We start from the raw sequence: 20205 nt of genomic DNA, 5'->3' as shown, positions 1-20205 counted from the left end.
GCCATGTCTCTGTTGTTACCTGAGCAATAATCCACCACAGAGTGTCCTGATAATAAGAAATAATGGAAGTTACACAACATTTCATCATCCTCTTTAAGACATTTTGACTGCTGACTGACTGAAAGCCATTTATTCAAATCAAGTGTGGACACAACTGCTGTATTTTTATTACTGCTCTACTATTTCCTGGTCCTGTTATGTCCATCTCTTATGTCCTCACAACACTCGGACCCATTTTGCTCCTCTTTGAAGCCATGCTGCACACTGTTTCTGTTATTCTGGAGCAACCTTTGAATTCTGTGCCAACATTAGACTTTAGCTTACAGGATCACTGCTGTCCATTTCAATTGAACATATTATTTTCTCTCATGTTTAGTTTTGATTCTCACATGCTTCTTCCTCTTATACTTTTTCATTTTGTTTGTTCTTGATTGTTAAAAGCCCCACACACATTTGAGGTTTGAAGGAGGAGAAGCCGGCAAAGACAATGATGTACACATGACTTGTTGAGGACAAAACATGCACCAGTGTAGAAAAAGTTTTGTAGCTTTCCGCCATGGCTGTGTTTGATGCATGTGTGAGTATGCAACAAGTCCATTTTCCACTGTGGTGAAACAATGTGTGCAGAGCGAAAGCCACAGGAGGACTGGCCTTCAGCTCTCTGCGACAAAACCACAAGGAACAAAAGCTGCTACTCCTTTCACACCAGAGGTTTACATCTATCCTCTTTCTGAAGATACAGATACTCATTTCACTCTTTCGCCTTCATACATCAGCACCCTGCTTTTAGAAAAGATGCTTTGTGCAGCACAGATGACTGTGTCTTCTTCCTGAAACTGAGATACCTACAGTACAGCTGCTTAAGAGATACAGAATCTGATGCCAGAACAGGGCTGGCGGCTAACTGCTACAGGAGGGAGCAGCTGAGGGGGAAGGGTCCTGATGCTACACACCACACATGAATGTCCCACACTATCCAAGTGACTCTGAATGCTCCACAGTCAGAGATCAGTGAAGAGGACACGGGACTGCCACCCATTTAGGCCCAACAGCTCCTCTCCAGCTAGAGAGAAAACAGCAGTTAACCAAGCACACAATGAATAAACTAATGAATAGAGAGGCCACTTATTTGTTCAGGCCAAAAAGCTCACCGGCATCGCACGCCAACCACCTCCAGCACCCCACTGTAGAGAGGCTGTTGTAGGTTTGAGCTTGTTGTTGCTTTGTAGTCAATCCACACTCATCAACCGGGCAAAAACCGGGATCTCCTCTCCAATTTTCAGCAGATTGTTTTTGTGACAATAAATCGACAGTTACGTATGTAACGGTTCTATGAATCCTGGATGAGCGCCAGAGGCGGTGCGTTAAACACTGAATGGTTGTTTTTTTTTTAAAGTGCTTTATAAATAAAGTTGGGTTGGGTTGAGTTGAGTTGAGTTGAGTTGAGTTGAATGACTCCGTCTCGCGCATGCGCAGGTCAAGAAGTAATACCAACAAAGTCACCTGTGAGTGACCCCCTGACGATCCCGGACAGGCTATAACTTCCGGTGTCGTCAGAGGATCTGTTCCTGCAGAATCTCCTCGTGAAGCCACGAGGATTCTGAGTGACTGAATGCTCTGGCGGTCATCCAGGATTCATAGAACCGTAGTTACATACGTAACTGTCGTTCTATCTCATCCTTCCTGACCGCCAGAGGCGGTGCCTTAAGCACTGGATGCCTAATACCAACAGAGTCACGAGGAATCCAAAATGCATACCTCATTGACTAGAAGCAGAAGAACTTGGTAGGAGGACCACACCCAGTGGGTGAGGAGAGGCAATGTTTCCTCGACAGAACCTTGCAAAGGTGCTTGGTGACGCCCACTAGGCTGCGGCACATATTGCCTCCAGGGGCACCCCTCTCAGGGCAGCCCATGATGTGGAGACACTTCTCACAGAGTGGCACCTCACGCCAGATGGCAGGTGACGATCACCCATCTTATATGTGTGACAAATGACGTCCACGATCCAGTGAGACAGACGCTGTTTGGAGAGAGCACAACCTTTCTTAGGACCACCAAAACACACAAAAAGCTGGTCCGACTGGCGTATACCCACAGTACTGTCCACATAGGCTCTCAGGGCCCGCACAGGACACAACAGCACCGACTTCTCGTCCCCTTCCCCTACTGGCGGGTCAAACTGAGCCAGCTGGATAGACTGATTAAGGTGCGAGGTTGACAAAACTTTAGGCAAGAATGCCGGATTTGGCCATAGGGTGATCCCTGAACCGTCTGAGTTCCACCGCAGGCAAGAACTGCTGATCGACAAGGCATGAAGCTCACTAACACGTTTCGCCAAGGTGATAGCGAGGAGGAAGGCAGTCTTCACTGACAACCACCGTAGGCCTGCCTGTGCCAGGGGCTCAAAGGGTGGCGAGCATAGAGCATCCAGCACCAAAGGCAGGTCCCATGCTGGAGCTCTTGGCAGTCGTGGGGGTGTAGTCTCAGAGCCCCCTTCAAGAAGAGGGACAGCAACCTGTGGCATCCCACCGTGTTGTTATCGACTGGAACATGTCGAGATGAAATGGCGGCCACGTACACCTTCAGGGTAGAGGGGGACCGACTGCCATCCAGAAGAGACTGCAAAAATTCCAAAATAGTAGGCACAGAGCAGTCCACAGGGTCCTCATGCCTTCCTGAACACCAACCAGAGAACAGCCGCCACCTGTTCTCATACTGCACCCGGGTAGATGGTGCCCTGGCATTCAGAACAGTATTCTGGACGGCCCCAGTGCACTTACTCAGCAATCAGAATCAGAATCAGAAATCAGAAAAAGCTTTATTGCCAAGTACGATTTTTACACATACGAGGAATTTGCTTTGGTGTGGTTGGTGCATGACACAGCTATCAAGAAGAAGCAATTAAAAAGTTAAAAATATGACAGTAAGTAAATAATATAAAAATAAGAAAATAAGTAAAAAATACAACAATAGAAGAACTGTAACAGTAGTAAAAAATAAAAAAATCTCACAATATAAATATATGTACACAAGTCTTTTTTTTTTTTTTTTTAAACAGAGGCACAGACTGTTTTTTCAAGGGAGTCCGAGTAGAGCGTTAATGTAACGCATATGGTTGTGGCAATGTCACTGACAAGTAGAGTCAGAGGTGAAGTGTGAAGTGTCGGGGGGGGGGGGTTCCGGGCCTTGTTAATAAGGCTGACAGCAGACGGGAAAAAACTGTTTTTGTGGCGTGAGGTTTTGGTCCTGATGGACAGGGGAGTGTCTCAAAGAGTTTATGTCCAGGGTGGGAGGGATCAGCCACAATCTTTCCTGCACACCTCAGGGTTCTGGAGGTGTACAGGTCCTGGAGAGACGGGAGATTGCAGCCGATCACCTTCTCTGCAGACCGAATGACACGCTGCAGTCTGCCCTTGTCCTTGGCAGCGTACCAGATGGTGATGGAGGAGCTGAGGATGGACTCAATGATGGCTGTGTAGAAGTGCACCATCATTGTCTTTGGCAGACTGAATTTCTTCAGTTGCCGTAGGAAGTACATCCTCTGCTGTGCTTTCTTGAAGAGCAGAGGAGAAAGAACACAGCCCTGAGGGGATCCGGTGCTGATGGTCTTTGAGTCAGAGATGTGTTTCCCCAGCTTCACGCACTGTTTCCTGTCAGACAGGAAGTCTGTAATCCATCTGCAGGTGGAGTCAGGCACGCTCAGCTGGGAGAGCTTCTCCTGGAGCAGGGTTGGGATGATGGTGTTAAAGGCAGAGCTGAAATCCACAAACAGGATCCTGGCGTAGGTTCCTGCGGAGTCCAGGTGCTGGAGGATGAGGTGGAGGGCCAGGTTGACCGCGTCGTCTACAGACCTGTTGGCTCTGTAGGCAAACTGCAGGGGGTCCAGGAGAGGGTCGGTGATGTCTTTGAGGTGTGAGAGCACAAGGCGCTCCACAGAGGTCAGGGCAACGGGTCTGAAGTCATTAAGTCCTGTAGTCCTTGGCTTCTTGGGAACTGGGATGATGGTTGAGGACTTGAAGCAGGCTGGCACGTGACATGTCTCCAGTGAGGTGTTAAAAATGTCTGTGAACACTGGAGACAGCTGATCAGCACAGTGCTTCAAGGCAGATGGGGAGACAAAATCTGGTCCAGCTGCTTTCCGGGGGTTCTGTCTCCTGAAGAGTTTGTTGACATCTCTCTCATGAATGGAAAGAGTCGTCACTGAGGTGGGTGGGTGGGTGGGGGGGTCCTTTAAGGTGGGAATTGGTGGAGGTGACTGGAGCTGGAGCTGTTGGGAGGTGTCGTGGGGGGTGGTTGCTGGACTGTCCCTTTGCCTTTCAAAGCGGCAGTAGAACTCATTCAGGTCGTTGGCTAGGCGTCGATCGTTGATGGACTGGGGGGCTTTAGGCTTGTAGTTGGTGATTTGCCTAAGCCCTTTCCAGACAGATGCAGAGTCATAAGCTGAGAAGTGGTGTTGGAGCTTCTCAGATTACAGCCGTTTAGCCTCTTTCACCGCCTTGCTAAACCTGTACTTCGCCTCTCTGAATCTGTCTTTGTCCCCACTCCTGAAGGCCTCTTCCTTTGCCAACCTTAACTGTCCGAGTTTGGCCGTGAACCAGGGTTTGTCATTGTTGTAACTCACCCTGGTGCGTGATGGAACACAGCAGTCCTCACAGAAGCTGATGTAGGACGTCACAGCCTCCGTGTACTCATCCAGACTGTTGGTAGCAGTCCTGAACACATACCAGTCAGTAGAGTCCAAACACGCCTGGAGATCCTCCACAGCCTCGCTGGTCCACTTCCTTGCAGAGCTTTAGTTTCTGCCTGTACGTAGGAATCAGGTGGACCATGACGTGGTCGGAGTGGCCGAGTGCGGCGCGGGTGACCGCGTGATAAGCATCCCTGACAGTGGTGAAACAGTGATCCAGAATATTCTCCTCTCTGGTCGGGCATTTAATAAACTGTCTGTATTTGGGGAGTTCGTAAGTAAGGTTACTTTTGTTAAAGTCGCCTAGGACAATAACTAAAGAGTCCAGATTGGTCCGCTCCACACGCAGTATCTGGTCTGCGAGCGCGCGCTGTGCGTCCTGCATGTTGGCCTGTGGCGGGATGTAAACGCCGACCAGAATGAATGAGGCGAACTCACGGGGTGAATACTCAGCAATTAATCAGATTACTCAGCAATGGATCGGGCTCTGCAGAAAATGAAAATAGGCATCCTTCAGGTCGATGGAAGTGAACCACCGACCAACCACCAGTGTGGCTGAGAGCGGCGCTGCGTAGCTGCTGAAGAACTTGTAGGGCGAACAGGGGGAGGTACGCTCCTGTGGAGACCTGAGAGCTGCTGTCTAGTCTGCCTGGCTTGGACCGTCCGCTCTAGTGCCTCTAAAGCGGCTGACCCAAACAACTCTCCTGGTTCCACCAGGACGCTGTGAAGGGTCCTTCTACACGCCTCTGAGAGGGGCGACTGAGCCAGCCAAACCTGGCAGCAAGCCTGGACCAGGGTGGACATCACATGCCCTAGCTCCCTGGTCATTAGGGCGAAAGCCTGCAGGGACGCATCACTAAAATTATGAGCTGATGCGTCTTGTGTCGTCTCCTGAAGGCAGGCTGAGAGGGCAAGCATGCGGTGTGACATCGAGTTACCGATGCGTCCCACACAAGCTGCTGCATCATAGGCTTTGGAGAGCAAATCATCTGTGACACGACACTGGGGTGAAGGACACCTTGCGTTCCACCTCAGGGCCTCATCAGGAGAGACTATGAGTGCAGCCACCATTGGCTCAACAGCTGGCATGCGGCCAAGGCCAAACCTGGCCGCATCCTGCATGGCTGCCAGTGTTCGGCCACCAGACGTTGCGTGAGAAAGAGCCCTAGAATCTCTCCAACATGCATGCAACTCCTTCAGGTACTCATTTGAAGGAGGCACAGTGAATGTGGCAGGGGCTGAACTGCGCCTGAAAAATGTGCTCACCGGAGCCGGTTGGGCTTGCGGCACATCTAGCTGCAGGCGAACCAAGGCCAAGCGAATGATGGCCCCCATGGAGCTTCCCTCTGAGCAACCACCTGAACTATGGGCCGAGGAACGAGAGCCTGCTTCTGAGGGATGGGAGATGGTGTCATGAGAGACAGTGTCTGCCACATATTCCCCAAATTCAGTGGCCAAAGCCACCGTTGGGAGGATGTCATCCTCTGGACCCGACAAAGCCACAGGAGGGACAGACGTACACGCACTCCCTGCACCAGTCCCCGTCTGGAGGGCTAAAAAGATGGACTTCATCTGATTAAGCTCTGCTGTCAGGAGGTCCACCCTGGAAGCAAACCTACATTCTTTAGCCTTCTTCCTGGAGGAAGCACTGTCAGTGTCTGGAGCCCGCCGCTTGGGCCGGCTAGTGTCGGCTGGGGACAGCCTGTGAGCATCAGTTAGGCCTTCTGGTGAGGGGACACCACCAAAAAGTCGTTCCACCTCAGCCAGTCTTGCAGCCTTCACTGCCCGGGGCATGAAGCTTCAGTTCATGCAGGGGTCCTCTGAAAGACCTTCCCTCAGGTGCACGAGGCCAAGACATGAGGGGCAAAGGTCATGACCGTCCTCAGGCTGCAGAGGAGCCATACAGGCGGTGCAAGAGTGAGAAGTCATCATAATGGCGCTTGCCACCAATTATGAAGAACCACACTCAAAAAACAATGTATGCTGGGAATGGTAGCAAAAAACCCGACTTCCCAGCAAAGTTGCAACCACACAACAAGTGAGCCAAATATGGAATGCTGAAGCTATAAAAAACAGCACGGGTACGACCGAGTTGCCACCAAAACAAACAAATTAACACAGCAAGCACCGCTGCTAACTCCAAATCAAGAAGGGATGCTGAAAAAGTGCAAGGCACAATCGCGAGATTAGCCCGAGCGAAAGCACTGCTGCTAACCGTAACAAGACAGAACAAACACACCTATGCTGGGAGAGGGAGCGAAAACACAGCCGTCACCAACAGGTCGTTACTGCAAAGCTATTAACAAAACAGGTACAACCAAGTTGCCACCAAATAATAAACACACTGTTGCTAACTGTAAAGATAACAGGGCACAACTAAGCTGGGAGAGGGAGCAAGAACACTGCCGTCACCAACAAAGTACAATATGCGCTGAGTAGTGGTACCAGTCGAGTCCACTGTAAGATGAGGACGAACTGAAGAAAGGAGTGTCCCCGATGCTGGTGAGACAGCACACACCGCCTCCCGGAGGGACAGCTTGCCGCAGCCCTTGGGGGGCAAGCACCTCGCAGCTCTGACCAGCAATGAGCGGTCACAAGGCTACCGGCGACAAGCTTCTAATGCGTACTTCCAGCAACTGTCAAGTAACGGTGATAATTAGCTCCAAGCTAATGCTACGACCGTAGTACACCTGCGAAGCGACAAGAACAAAGGAACAGATCCTCTGACGACACCGGAAGTTATAGCCTGTCCAGGGTCGTCAGGGGGTCACTCACAGGTGACTTTGTTGGTATTACTTCTTCTCCTACGTCTGTATTGTGAGTTCAGTCATTTATCTCAGACCTCAACAACAGCCGGCTTTTGTTTCCTCTTTCCAGTTGCATTATCCACAGCTTTAATTTGACTTTGATTTCTCATTTGAAAGCAGAGAGCTGAGAAGCTGCTGGAGTTTGAGGTTCAGCTCTGAGAGGAACTTGGTGACGTCCATGAAGGCCAAATCACACTTGCTATCACTGACCATATTGACAGCTGGCATTAACGTGTGTGTTGGGTGACCCAGTCACAAGTGGACAGCTGAGACACATCACCGTTCACATCTGCGTCTGTCAAGCGTCTCCAAGGTGTCCAGCTGACCAAAGTTTGTGTTTCAGATTTCATTACTGTGTCCGTCCGTTCATCCGTCCACACGTTTTGAGTGTTACCGTCTCCCTTGTCATGTGTAGAAAAGTAACGAACAGGCAACATGCAACAACAGGAAGACTGGTTTCCAGCCATACTCACACACATCAAAGACTGAGAAGGTGCAGCAAAAACAATGCTGCTTAAAAAAAACACCAATATATATCAGACTCTTCAGACACTGGAAACTGAGCATTTACTTTGTGCATCTTAAAGACTCTGGACACATGAGACAAAGCGTCTGTTCTGCTGATGGATGAGCATGATAGAGGTGTGGTTGTGGTTGGTGGGTGGATTCACCAAGAAGACGAGAAACTGAGTGAATGAACCCTTCATCAACATGTGTGACACAGGAGCTGGGCTGTGAAGAATGACTGGAGGATATGTGTAACAGATGGCCAAGAACAGACAATCTTCAGTCCCCAGAGCAACAATAAATGCCACAATGAATGACTGCAGTCATCACTTCAGAAGACACATCGTGTCAGGGCACCTCTTGTGGCCACTTCCATCATGTGCAGTATATCGACACCTTGATGTGAGACGATACGGAACAGCACAGTGGGCCAGGTTCATCCATCCATGGCAAACACAGTGTTCATAAAGAGCTAAACTAAACTAATAAAGCATGACACATGAATGGGACACTGTAGGTTCCTTGTTAAATCACAGTCACAGTGTTTGGCAGCTGTAGTTTCATCCTGGCTCAACTACAGCACATACTCCCATCAACGGCAAATAATATCCTCCATCTAGCCTGCAGTTTGTTCTTCAGTCAAACACTGGAAACCATCTCTCAGCTCTCTTATGAGGTCAGCTTATGTGGATCCTTTTCTTCTTCCATCTGTCTTTGTTCATAGCATTGTGTGTACTTTGCTGTGAAGATTATCGTGACAATACCATTTTCTGAATGAAATAAGTTCGTCCTTGAGCCTGCATGTTTGCTCATTTGGCTGAAAGCAAGCCTGTGGTCAGTTTGAGGAACAAACACACACACAAAAAAACAAAACAACAAACAGCCCACCTCTCTGTATAAAGAGCAGCCTTCCTGGAGCACACTCTTAATTTGTCAGACGCACAATGATGAACTTCACCTTGACAGCAGCATTCATTCTCTGCAGCCTCAGTAAGTACTGCCATTGACTTAATCATAGCAACTTTATTGTTAATTTTATTATGAGATGTTCAACCTGCCCTAATTGAAGTGAATCTGCTTCTTACTGACTTGTGAACCTTTATTAAGAGGTGTTCGTGGCTTTATAATGAGGAAGCCTCTTATCGTCCGCTGGTTGTTTCAGGCTGGATCTCTGTCTCAGCTTCTGAGTCTCAGACTGTGGAGGCTCAGCCTGGTGAAGAAGTCACACTGATGTGCTCCAACATTTCCAAATATGATGGTGTGATGTTCTGGTTCAGACTGGTGAACAGAAACCAGATCAGCTGTATCTTTGTTCTGTACAATTCTAAGAGCAACGCCACATTGTGCCATGGATACCAAAGTGGAAAATTTGAAATGAGATCCAACACGTCCACTGTCTTTCTCCAAATCAAACAAGTGGATTTATCTGACTCTGGACAGTATTTCTGTGGATTTTACAATAGTGGACGTCCACTGTTTAGTGTAATATATTTAAACATTAATGGTAAGATTATTATTTTTTGTCTTTTGATTCTCAAACCTTTTTTCATGTCTTAAAACAACTTCTTGTATCCAACAAAGTGGCTTTTACACTTTTGATGTAAATCTGTTCAATCAGCTCAAGGCTAAATGTATCTTCATTTCTTAAAAAGGCAGCCATGACTCACATGACGACGTGCACAGCGAGTGTGAAAGTAAGATTCTTCTAAAGATTTCTTTCACTGTTCAGATCATCAGACGTTTGAAGGCGAAACAGTTGAGATAAATTCAGTTTTGTCCATTTTAGACATCAAGTCTCTGAAGGGAAAAAGAGTCTAACTGAGTGATCTTTCTCGTAGACGACTCTGAGGGAATATCAAAGCTGATGAGTGTGATCCTGGGTGCTCTGACTGTTTTCCTTGTCATGGTCATCGTTGCTCTGGTCGTTAAAAGCAGGAAACGTCAGAACGGTACTTTCTCACAGCTTCGGTGTCTATCTTACATTTGGTTTTGTTGCTGGTGGAAATGCTCTTCAAGTTAAAAGCTCCTGTTTTACCAGAGACAGTGATCAATGAACTGATCAGACGTTTTGTTTCTGTCACTCAGCTGGTGAAGAAGAACAGAGTCCAGAGCAACGAGAGGTTTGTTTGATTCAGTCCGATGACAAACAGCCAGTGTTGTATTGTATCGGCTAATATTAGCTAGTCCCAGAAATGTTGGTGTATGTGTATATATGGATGTATACAGGATGTATTTATTTGCATTGAGTATATATGAGACGCTAAGTAAGAAGAAATTCCAAAAATGCCCAAATTATGTTTGAGGCACTTTGCACACAGTGCCTCCTTTTCATAGTTTGTCCATTAGAGAGCACTAATAAGTTTATTTTTCAGATGGAAAATGTACTGCTCAATCAATATCTTTGTCACAATCCTTTAAAGAATGGCGGCATCTTATCAAGAACATCTGCTAATCATATGTATTTAGAAATGAAATAAGCCAAATATCTTTATTAACATCTGCCTCAAATGTTAGACTGCAGGAATAGATCATCATGTCAAGTCGTCACATTCAACCTGAAAATACTCTTTTCACAGAACGTGGGCTCCGATGAGCTGAACTACGCAGCCGTGACGTTTCGACCGAAAGCAAAAAGAAGAGAGCTGGAGCCAAATGTTATTTATGCTTCCACCAGATAGACTCAGGAGGCAGCTGGAACTGATGCTGTATCATATCAAGCTTTGTATGCCTTGTTGGTGACAGCAATAATCATTCATGCCAAACTTTGAATTTTGCATTAAAGATCTGATGTTCATTCATTGGAGTGCGTCTTCATGCTGCAGAGCTTTAATTCTCAGTATTTGCATGTGGTTGGTGTTTGATGGAGGAGCCAGTAAGGACAATGACGGCTGTCCAGGTTGTCTTAAAATGAGATTCAGTTGGACGTCTGCAGCAGTGGAGGAGCAAGTGAGGCACACACCACCTGTTTGACAGGAAGAGACAGCACAGTGTGGTCTGAACACACTGAACATGTATTAACAATTGTGAGTTCTGTGCTGGATTTCAAAGACGAAATCAGTGTGTGCGTTGTGTTCGCTGTGACTCGTCCCAAGGAGTGTCGCTGCTCCTCCTACAAAAGATCTCACTTCAAATTCAGCCTCAAGCCTTTATGGAGTTATTTTGAGCAACAGGTCAAACCACAAAATAACAGCCCCCCTTTTCTGTTGAGAGCAGCTCATTGGAGCACAGCTGAGTTACCAACACAGAGCTTCATACACCTGATGCTGAGCTTCACCTTGATAAGATAAGATAAGATAAGATAAGATAAGATAAGATAAGATAAGATAAGATAAGATAAGATAAGATAAGATAAGGTCAAACTTTATTAATCCCACACTGGGGAAATTAAAATTGTTGCAGACATGAAAGAATAGAAGATAGATTGAATTGCACATGAGTTTGATATGGATGATAAATAGTGTTTGTTTTTTTTTTTACTATGACACAGTAGAAAAATATATTATGCAGTAAAAATATCTAATGTTGCACAAGATATTTGCACATGTAATGGATATGAGTGAATGTTAGCATAAATAACCACAGTGTGGTCTGTGGTACCTTCCTGCGGAAGTGTCTCACCACCTCCTTTGTCTTCCTGGCGTTTATGTGCAGATGGTTCAGTTCACACCAGCTGACCAAGTTGGTTATGACCTCCCTGTTCTCCAGTTCATTCCCCTGTGAAACACGTCCAATGGCTGTATCATCTGAGAACATCTGGATGTGACAGCTGTCAGTGTTGTGTCTGAAGTCGGGAGTGTAGAGGATGAGGAGGAAAGGTGAGAGCATTGTCCCCTGTGGAGTCCCTGTGCTTCAAACACCACATCAGACAAACAGTCACACACACAGTGGAGCCTCACATACTGTGGTCTGTTGGTGAGGTAGTTGATAGTCCACGCCTCCAGGTGGCAGTCTACTCCGGCTGCTTCCACCCAAGCAGCGATGGCTGGATTGTGTTCAAAGCGCTAGTGAAGTACAAAAAAACACGACCCTCGCTGTGCTCCAAGTGTTCTCCAGGTGAGAAAAGGATCTGTGAAGCAGGTAGATGACTACGTCTTTCACACTAATGCCTGGTCAATATGTGAAGGGTAGGGGGTCCAGCTTGCTGTTAGCCAGGCGACGGAGGAGGGTGAGTATGATCCTCTGCATGGTCTTCATCACGTGGGAAGTTAAGCTGGTCTCTCTGGGATGCACAGTCTTTGGGACTGGAACCACACAGGAAGTCGTCCACAGGGAGGCTTATCTTATCTTATTCACATTCACTTATACACATGTATTGTGACTGTTAGTGTAATACTCAATCGGGTCACTAGAGGGTGCACACACACACACACACACACACACACACACACACACACACACACACACACACGCTTGGATGCAAGCGCTGCAGAATAAACCCTGCATGTTTATCAAAACACAAGCAAAAGTTTTCTGCCTCTTTGTTTTACATACAGATTGATTGCTGGTGGACAACAAATACTATAAAACACTAGAGACAGAAGATGAGCAAAGACTGCAAAAGAAAGTGAAAGCTCTCAGCCAGGGAGGCAGGGAGAGACCTGTGGTGGATCAGAAAGATAGCGGAACCCAGGACAGAAAATATTACATCCAAATATTTCATATTCTCTCATTTTCTGTTAGTCAGAGAAAAACGGATAGTGTCAGTCATCTGCCTGAAAAGACCGATTTTGTTGACATTTGGCTTGTTATTGGTTAGATGGCGCAGTGAAAGTTACGTGTTGGAGGAAGCGAGTGAAGTCCCGCCCCATCTTGTGAGCAGGTTCAAGACCACGCGAAGAGGCAACAAGAGAAGAAAAGAGTGAGAAACAGCTGAAAGTAAACACAGCTCCATAAAGTAGTTCCGTTTGAATGTGACGACAAGCAGTTTTGAGGACAGAAGACAAGAGCAGAGACTGAGGACATCCAGGGACCTGTGTGTTGAGGGTTAATGAGTATTTGTGCAGCGTCTTGGTAAGTGCGTGTTTAGCTAAGATTAGCTAAACTAAGCTAAGCTAGGATAAGCTAAGCTAAGCTAAGCTAAGACAAGCTAGAGTAGCTTCACTCCTGTAGCTGGTGTGTGACAGTCGACATGTGGCACTGCAGGGAGAGAGCTTGTGTTTCTTCAGGCTGAATGTGTGAGCTACACCTGCTCACTTTAACTGGTTCAAAGGTTTCAAATCCTAATTCATCATTGATGTAAGAAGAATAAAACACTTCATACAACATGATGCTGTGCAGTTTAAGAGTTGAATTCATAGTGAAAGTAATGGAGCTGTTGTTAGACAGGTTTTTGAGATCCTCTGAAGTGTCTTGGACCTTTGGATTCTGGATGATCTCCTAAAGGAAGGAGATGGCGAGTCTCCGTCGACCCTTGAGGAGGAGGGAAAAATGTGAATGTTGGATAAAGGAGAAGAATCAGGAAGAAGGGGAAAGTGTCAAAGAGTGTCTTGTCTGTCCTCACCACATGTTGTCTTTCAGCAGTGGGGCAAAGTGATTGAGCACTTTCAGCACCGCGGACAGCTCCAGGCACTTTCTGTTGAGAGATGGAGGCTGTGGCCACTTTCCTCCCTCAGCTTGAGACTGACACATTCCTCTGCACTGGACTGAAAGACAGAGTGAAATCCATTCCTCACACGTTTGCTCTTGTCTTTTAGGTTTTTGAATGACCACAAAAAAGACACCACCGTCCAAACTCTTGAGATACCGAGTGTGGTTCTTCTTTGAGCCTCATGCAAAACACATCAACATGGAGAGACATGCGAAGCTTGACAGGCCTGCCGACGCCTCGGTACAGTTACTGAGCTGCGATTGGACAGTTGCTGTTTGGAGGAGGGGTTTATCAAAGGGTCAGTTGCTCTCATTCTGCCTGTTTTCTTTGATACTAGGAAGTAACAACAAACTTGTCAGCTTGTAACAGATAAATGAAGTCTGCAGAGATCTATATATTTAACTATTTGCCTGTTTGACTGCAGATCAGAGACATATGTTGTGTCCTCTTCACTGTCTCTTCCTTCCCTCTCAGAGTCGGCCCACTGTCCAGCTGTCTGACTCGCCTCCCGGCCCACCAGCTGTGAAACGCACCGTCACATTTTAACTTCTCAGGTTCAGAATGAAGAACAGAAACTTGTGATTTCAGCTGAAGCTGATGCAGACGAGAGTTAAGGGAGCATCTTTACCTTCAGTGATGGTTTTAAAAATGTCTTGACAGAAAGAAAAGAAGGATTTTGAAAGCTTTCATGTCAACGTGTTGATTTGCAGAGCAGATAATAGCAGTGAGGTGCTGATGAAAGCTTTTGTCATACAGTTGAGTGACCTTTTGAGGGAAGGGGTCACATGCTACTCCATCAACTTGTACGTCTTACAGCTCTCTTCCTTCATGTATCTCTGACAGCAGGCGTAACTGATCGAGTGCCTCTGATTGGTTGACGAGCCTGAAGATTATGTGGCCGCTTTCTCGCTCCTGACCGAGAGGAAAGACTTCATCCTCCATGGCCAGCCAATATTTTCTGTTTATTTGTTTTTTCTTCATTGTGTTGTAATAAAACGTTCACACTTTCAAACCTGTATTGTGCATTGTTTGTTAATACAATTGTCAACATTCTGAATGTTGTTGTGTTGCGATGTTTGAGCTGGTCAGAGGTTGATTTGAGGAGGGCTGGCGGGGGATGTCATCCTCTCTGATGGAAAACTTGACCACATTCATCCCCCTTTTTAAATAAAGCTTCAAAAATAGGACTCTTCATCTTGCAGGCTTTGAATGAGGGTTGTCAGATTTACCTTTTGGTAAAAGCATAAATAGATTTGATGGAGTCATGTCAGTGTAATTTAGTCGTTCTTTTCAGTGTCTCCACATTATTGCATGTAATAATTTCCAAATTGGGATCAATAAAGAAACCGTCCAAGTCAAAGTCATATTTCATGAATAATGTTCAGAGACCTCATGAAGGCAAGAAAACTGAAAAGACAAAGGCTGTCAACAGGTGATCAAGGTGAACAGATGCTCTTTCTTGTGCTCATCCTGTATGGAAACTTGATTGATCCCTTGTCTGCAGTCCAGCTTCTGATCACAGTGTTTTCTGGACTTCTGGGACTCTCAGTCTTGCTCATAAGTACTACTGACTGTATTGTCCTCGCTGGCAGCAAGGTGCTCCCTGAACACTGATTTTGCCTCCATGTATTTTTTCTGAGCCCACATTCATGGCTTTATTTGACATTTCTCAAGTCTTTCTGTACTTTCAGTGCCGTCAGCTTTAATGTGTCATTGTGGAAAAGTTAAGTGAGCACAGTCATGAACTTCAGAGGCCTCATCAGTCTCTCATTCACACTTTCTTCCAGCTTCACATCGTCTGAGCAGCATTTGTGGCGTTCACTGACTTGCCAGCTTTCTGCACGTTTCATGGAGCAACATCTGTTTTTCTTACTACAGCAAAAACTAAAGATAACAGAGGATGTTGAGCATTGAAGCAGCGACCAGGTCAGCCTGCTTTCTGTCTTATTGTGTCTTCAAACATTGACGTTAGATGTCCTTTGAGACAGTTTGTCCAGGTGTTATCAGCCCGCAGGTAGCTAAAGTATGCTAGCTAACAGGCTAAGTGAAGAAATGACCGATTTTCCATCAATAAATCAATAACATGTCAGTAAAATCAATACTGTCATCGGTCCATCAGTCCAGCTCGAACCAGCTGAAGTCTGTGACGTGTGAAGCTGGTTGTTATGGAGTCTTTAAAATATAAAGATAAATATTCCAGAAGTTTCTAAAACCACCATTTTGTGTTGAGGCGTTGGAGGAGAAACACAGAGAAAAACTTTGAGAGAAACAGAGAGAGAAGGAGGAAAAACACTGAAGAAGAGTTGATCGAGGAAAGCAGCCCAGCAGAGACCAGTTCACCGCTGTTGCTGTCATCATGGAGAACGTGAGAATAGAAGCAGTTTATCAACATTTACACACTTTTTTCTGCTCCTTTTCGTCGACGCCTCTGCTCAGTTCAAACCTTGAGGCGTCGAAAGCGACTGACTTTGATTCAGTGGCGAGTTTGTTCAGAGAAATGTGAGAAAAGTTCAAGTGGAAAGAAGTGAAATGTGAAGGCAGAAGGAGCAGTTTGAAATCCTGCTGCTGCTTTTCGAGCTCATTGTTTCAGTGTTACTAACTAGTTTGTTAGTTGGTCAAATAGTTTGCTGATGGAAAGAAAGACGAGTGAGCTGAGCGGGCTGAAGCGATGAACGAGTGTTTCCAGTCAAATGATTTGTGATGAAGTGAGTCGAGTCCTTTCCTAAACTGCCTGTCAATCATTCCAGATGTGTGATCTGCCGTCACACCTCCATGACCACAGCTACTTCAGGAGAGAGCCCAGCAGGAGCCAGAGGAGCAGCAGGGTAAAACACTTGGCTTTTCCTGTCCACCATTCAAAGGATGCACACAGTCAAAGTGCGGATCCACTGATTTTCAACATTCACTCCATTTTCCATTCATTTGAATGAACAGGCTGCTCGACGGAGGAGGAGAGCGAGGGAGCGGGAGAGCAGGTCCAGAGACGTCCAGGAGCCTCCGCGGAGAAGACGGCGCGACCGGAGCCCCAGCCCCCAGCCCCCCAGCCAGCCTGCTGGTCTCCCACCCGCTGCTTTTGATGCAGTGGCGGAGATGCTCATGGCTTGGCTCACACACTCTCCATACGACCCGGAGATGTGAGCAACCAGAGCAGGTGCAGAGCTCCACAGCTGGAGCAGCCAGGAGCTGCAACAGCACACACACACACACACACACACACACACACACACACACACACACACACACACACACACACACACACACACACACACACACACACACACACACACAATCATTTCTTTCTGACTTTCAGCTTTCATTTCTTTCTTAAGAAAAAAAAAAAACAAAAAAAATCTTTCTTCCTTTGCATGCTCTCTGAACTCATTTAAGTTTTCACTCTGACTCTTTCTTTCCTTCCTAAAAAGAAATTACTGACATGTTTTAATGCTTTCATCTCTTCTTTGTTTTGTGAAGTTTTAACTCTTTCATTTCTAAATAACTCATTTAACACTAAAGTATTCTCTTACTCACTTTATTTCCTTTTTCTTCTTCTAAAAAAAAATACTGTTTAAACTCTTTCATTTCTTCTTGTAGATAAGTTTTATCTCTTTCCTTCATTTTTAATTCAGTTTAAGTTAAAATCTCTAATTTAAGGTAAGTATTCGCATTTGTTCTCTTTCTGACTCTTTCCTTCAAACTTTCACTTCTACAGTTTCCAAAGTGCTTTAGGAGGTTCTGCTGACAATATTCCATCCACCCAGTTTTCCCATCAAAATAATCAGATTGAAAGTGATAAAATTGAATTGAATTGAAATTTAATTTGACTCCATCGTCCTAATCAGAGACATAATTCAGGTTCCAGGCGTGAAGTGTTTCATAGCTTGTTCATGTGGTGTCTTTTTCTATGTTGAGGTGACAACATGAACAACAGGAAACATGTATTTGGATGGAACATTGTCAGAGGGTTGGGGTTAGGGAGGTCAGACCCTCCTAAAGACCTTTCCTTCTCTTCTCTTCATCAAAGAAATGAGCAAGAGCTCCTTCTTTTACTTCCAGGATGCAACAAAGCTAAAATTCAGTCTTTTGTCTTCTTTTTCTGCTGATGCAGAGACCCTAATCCAGGCTTTGGTTTGATCCACACATGACGACTGGCACGTTTTCTTTTCAGGCCTCGTGCTCGCACTGAAAGCATCCAGCAAACTGAACTACTCAGTCCAGCACGGCATGATGGGAAATGTTGGCTGTTCAGCTTCCAGTCCCTCTTTCAGCTGTGTGTGTGCGTGTGTGTGTGTGTGTGTGTGTGTGTGTGTGTGTGTGTGTGTGTGTGTGGAGAGGTAGTTATCAAAATCTAGCTAAATGTATTTATTCTTTGATTTTTCATTGAGTTTCAACCTCACATTCACGTACATATTATTAGAAAAATAGACTTGTCAGCAAAATTCCTGTCAAACCAATCATAAGGTGAGCTCACGTCTTCACCTGTCTACCTGTCTTGCTGCCATGGTGATGTTCTGTTTGTGCTTCTTTTCCCATCAAGTCCAGCAGCCCCTCAGTGTTTTCCAGCTGTTTTAGCTGCTGGAGGCTGGCTTGTTTCAGGTGAAGGTGCTGAGGCTGGACTGGAGGGAGGACCACTCTGAGGGATTTGGAGAGGAGCACGAGGAACCTTTGAGAGACTTGGGAGAATGGTGAGGTTTCACATGCATGAGGCGACGAGGACAGGAAGATTTATTGACGGCTTGGAGCTCAAAGCCTCATGGGTGTTAAGATAATAAGACCATGCTGCAGGAGTTTCCTCCAGCGATCAGTTCCAGAGCCAGTGGGCGGCCGTCTTAGTTCCTCTTGCAAACAATGGCATGTTAGAAACCTGTTCAGCTTTCTAAACAGCAATGTTTCCATTCAGTAACAATAAAGCATGAACCATGGATTTCTTTTTCAGGTTCCCATATATGTGCTGATGTTGGTGTTCAGGCGGTCTTCGTGTGGCCGAGCCTCCACACAAACATGCAGACTGAGTGACAGTGGGCAGAGGGAGGCTGTCGTCTCTCTCTCTCTCTCTCTCTCTCTCTCTCTCTCTCTCTCTCTCTCTCTCTCTCTGCAGGCATCTCTCTGTTAGTCCCTGCTGTTGTTCCTTTGATTGTTTCATGCATTTTCCAACACTAAGCTGCCATTCAGAGCCCACATGCACACCCTACACTGCTGACACCACTGATGTACACATGCCACACCTTTTGATGTGTTCTTGTCTGTGTACTTCAGGAACTTTTGTTCAATAAATGACTTTATTTCATCTTTGAAACTGTGTGTCTCCCATTCTCCCTCATGGCCTTTAGAGCCAGGTTGTGACAAATGAAACTTTCTCAACACTTAATGACAGTCGGCAGTGAGTTGATTCCAAACTTGTTGAAGGTATTTTTCCTCTGTAGTATCTCCTAATCCTCTCATTTCCAGGTGACAGTGTCTGTGCTGCACATCAGTTCACCTGTTAGCCTGTTAGAGCTGCTATCTGCTGTTATAATGTTCCTGTTGTGTTGAATCAAATCTGCTGTGCTGTAAGAGCTGAATCACAAGAAGAGCCATGAAGGAAAAGTGAACAGAATCATCATTTATGATGGATTCAAGCTGATTGAGGCCCAAGAATAAAGTGAAGTGGACTTAAGCGCCACCTGCTGGTTGATGAACAAACTACCTCAATCAAACACTGCTGAGTCATTCACTGCCAGTCAGCAGAGCCATGATCTGCAGCAAGTGTGTTCACTTCCTAAAGACACATGACTGAAAAGTATGTAGGAAAGAAAGAAAAAGTGTCAAGAAAACAACAGATTTTCCACATTTATCACTGTTCAACAAGGAGTAAAATGCTGTTACCTGGACAAGTCAACTTCAAAAATTGTGAAATCATGGTGATGGAGATGAAGAGGAGAGAGAAGGAGCAGTGTGGCCACAGTGAAGAACTCCAGAGGGATTTCTCTTCATTCTGTCCACCTGAGTTTGTCTTCAACACCAATAAGAAACAGGAGGCCTGAAACAGAGAGAGAAGTGGAGACTCGTGTTGTTCATGCTGCCAGCAGACTCAGTAAACGGGAGACAGCATCATTAAGCACTTTAGTGATGGAGTCTCTTTCGCTTTGTCTCAGGAATATGATGGTGTTTAATGGAGCAGGAGCCAGAAGGAACACTGTCTGCAGCCCTGCTGTCTGCAGCAGAGGAGCAGTGAGTGAGCTTCACATCACTTGTTTGACAGGAAGAGAGCGTACAGTGTGGTCTGACCTCAACTGAGACGTCAGCCATGAGTCCTGTGAGAAGACAGTCTGAAATGATGAAGCAGTGAATAAAAATGACAAAATGAGGAGCTTCTCTGAAAAACACACAGCACATGAATCAGTGCAGCAACTGGACATTTTAACTGTGAAGTCAAAGTCAGTCATGATGTGGTAAAAACACAGTTTAGTTGAGAATTTGACCTCCATCTGCCTGTTGATGTAGGTGACGGTGGTGACAAACAGCACTGTGTCAGTGAGCTGTCTGTATCATTAATGACATCTCGTATTTTTTCATCCTGTGTCAAACTGGGTGACGCCTGCACAGTCTTATAAAAAAGCATCCACTCTGCTAAAGGC

The sequence above is a fragment of the Chaetodon trifascialis genome, chromosome 23, assembly GCF_039877785.1.
Source record: "Chaetodon trifascialis isolate fChaTrf1 chromosome 23, fChaTrf1.hap1, whole genome shotgun sequence".
NCBI classification, from domain to species: domain Eukaryota; kingdom Metazoa; phylum Chordata; class Actinopteri; order Chaetodontiformes; family Chaetodontidae; genus Chaetodon; species Chaetodon trifascialis.
Note: the sequence above shows the minus strand (reverse complement) of the source record.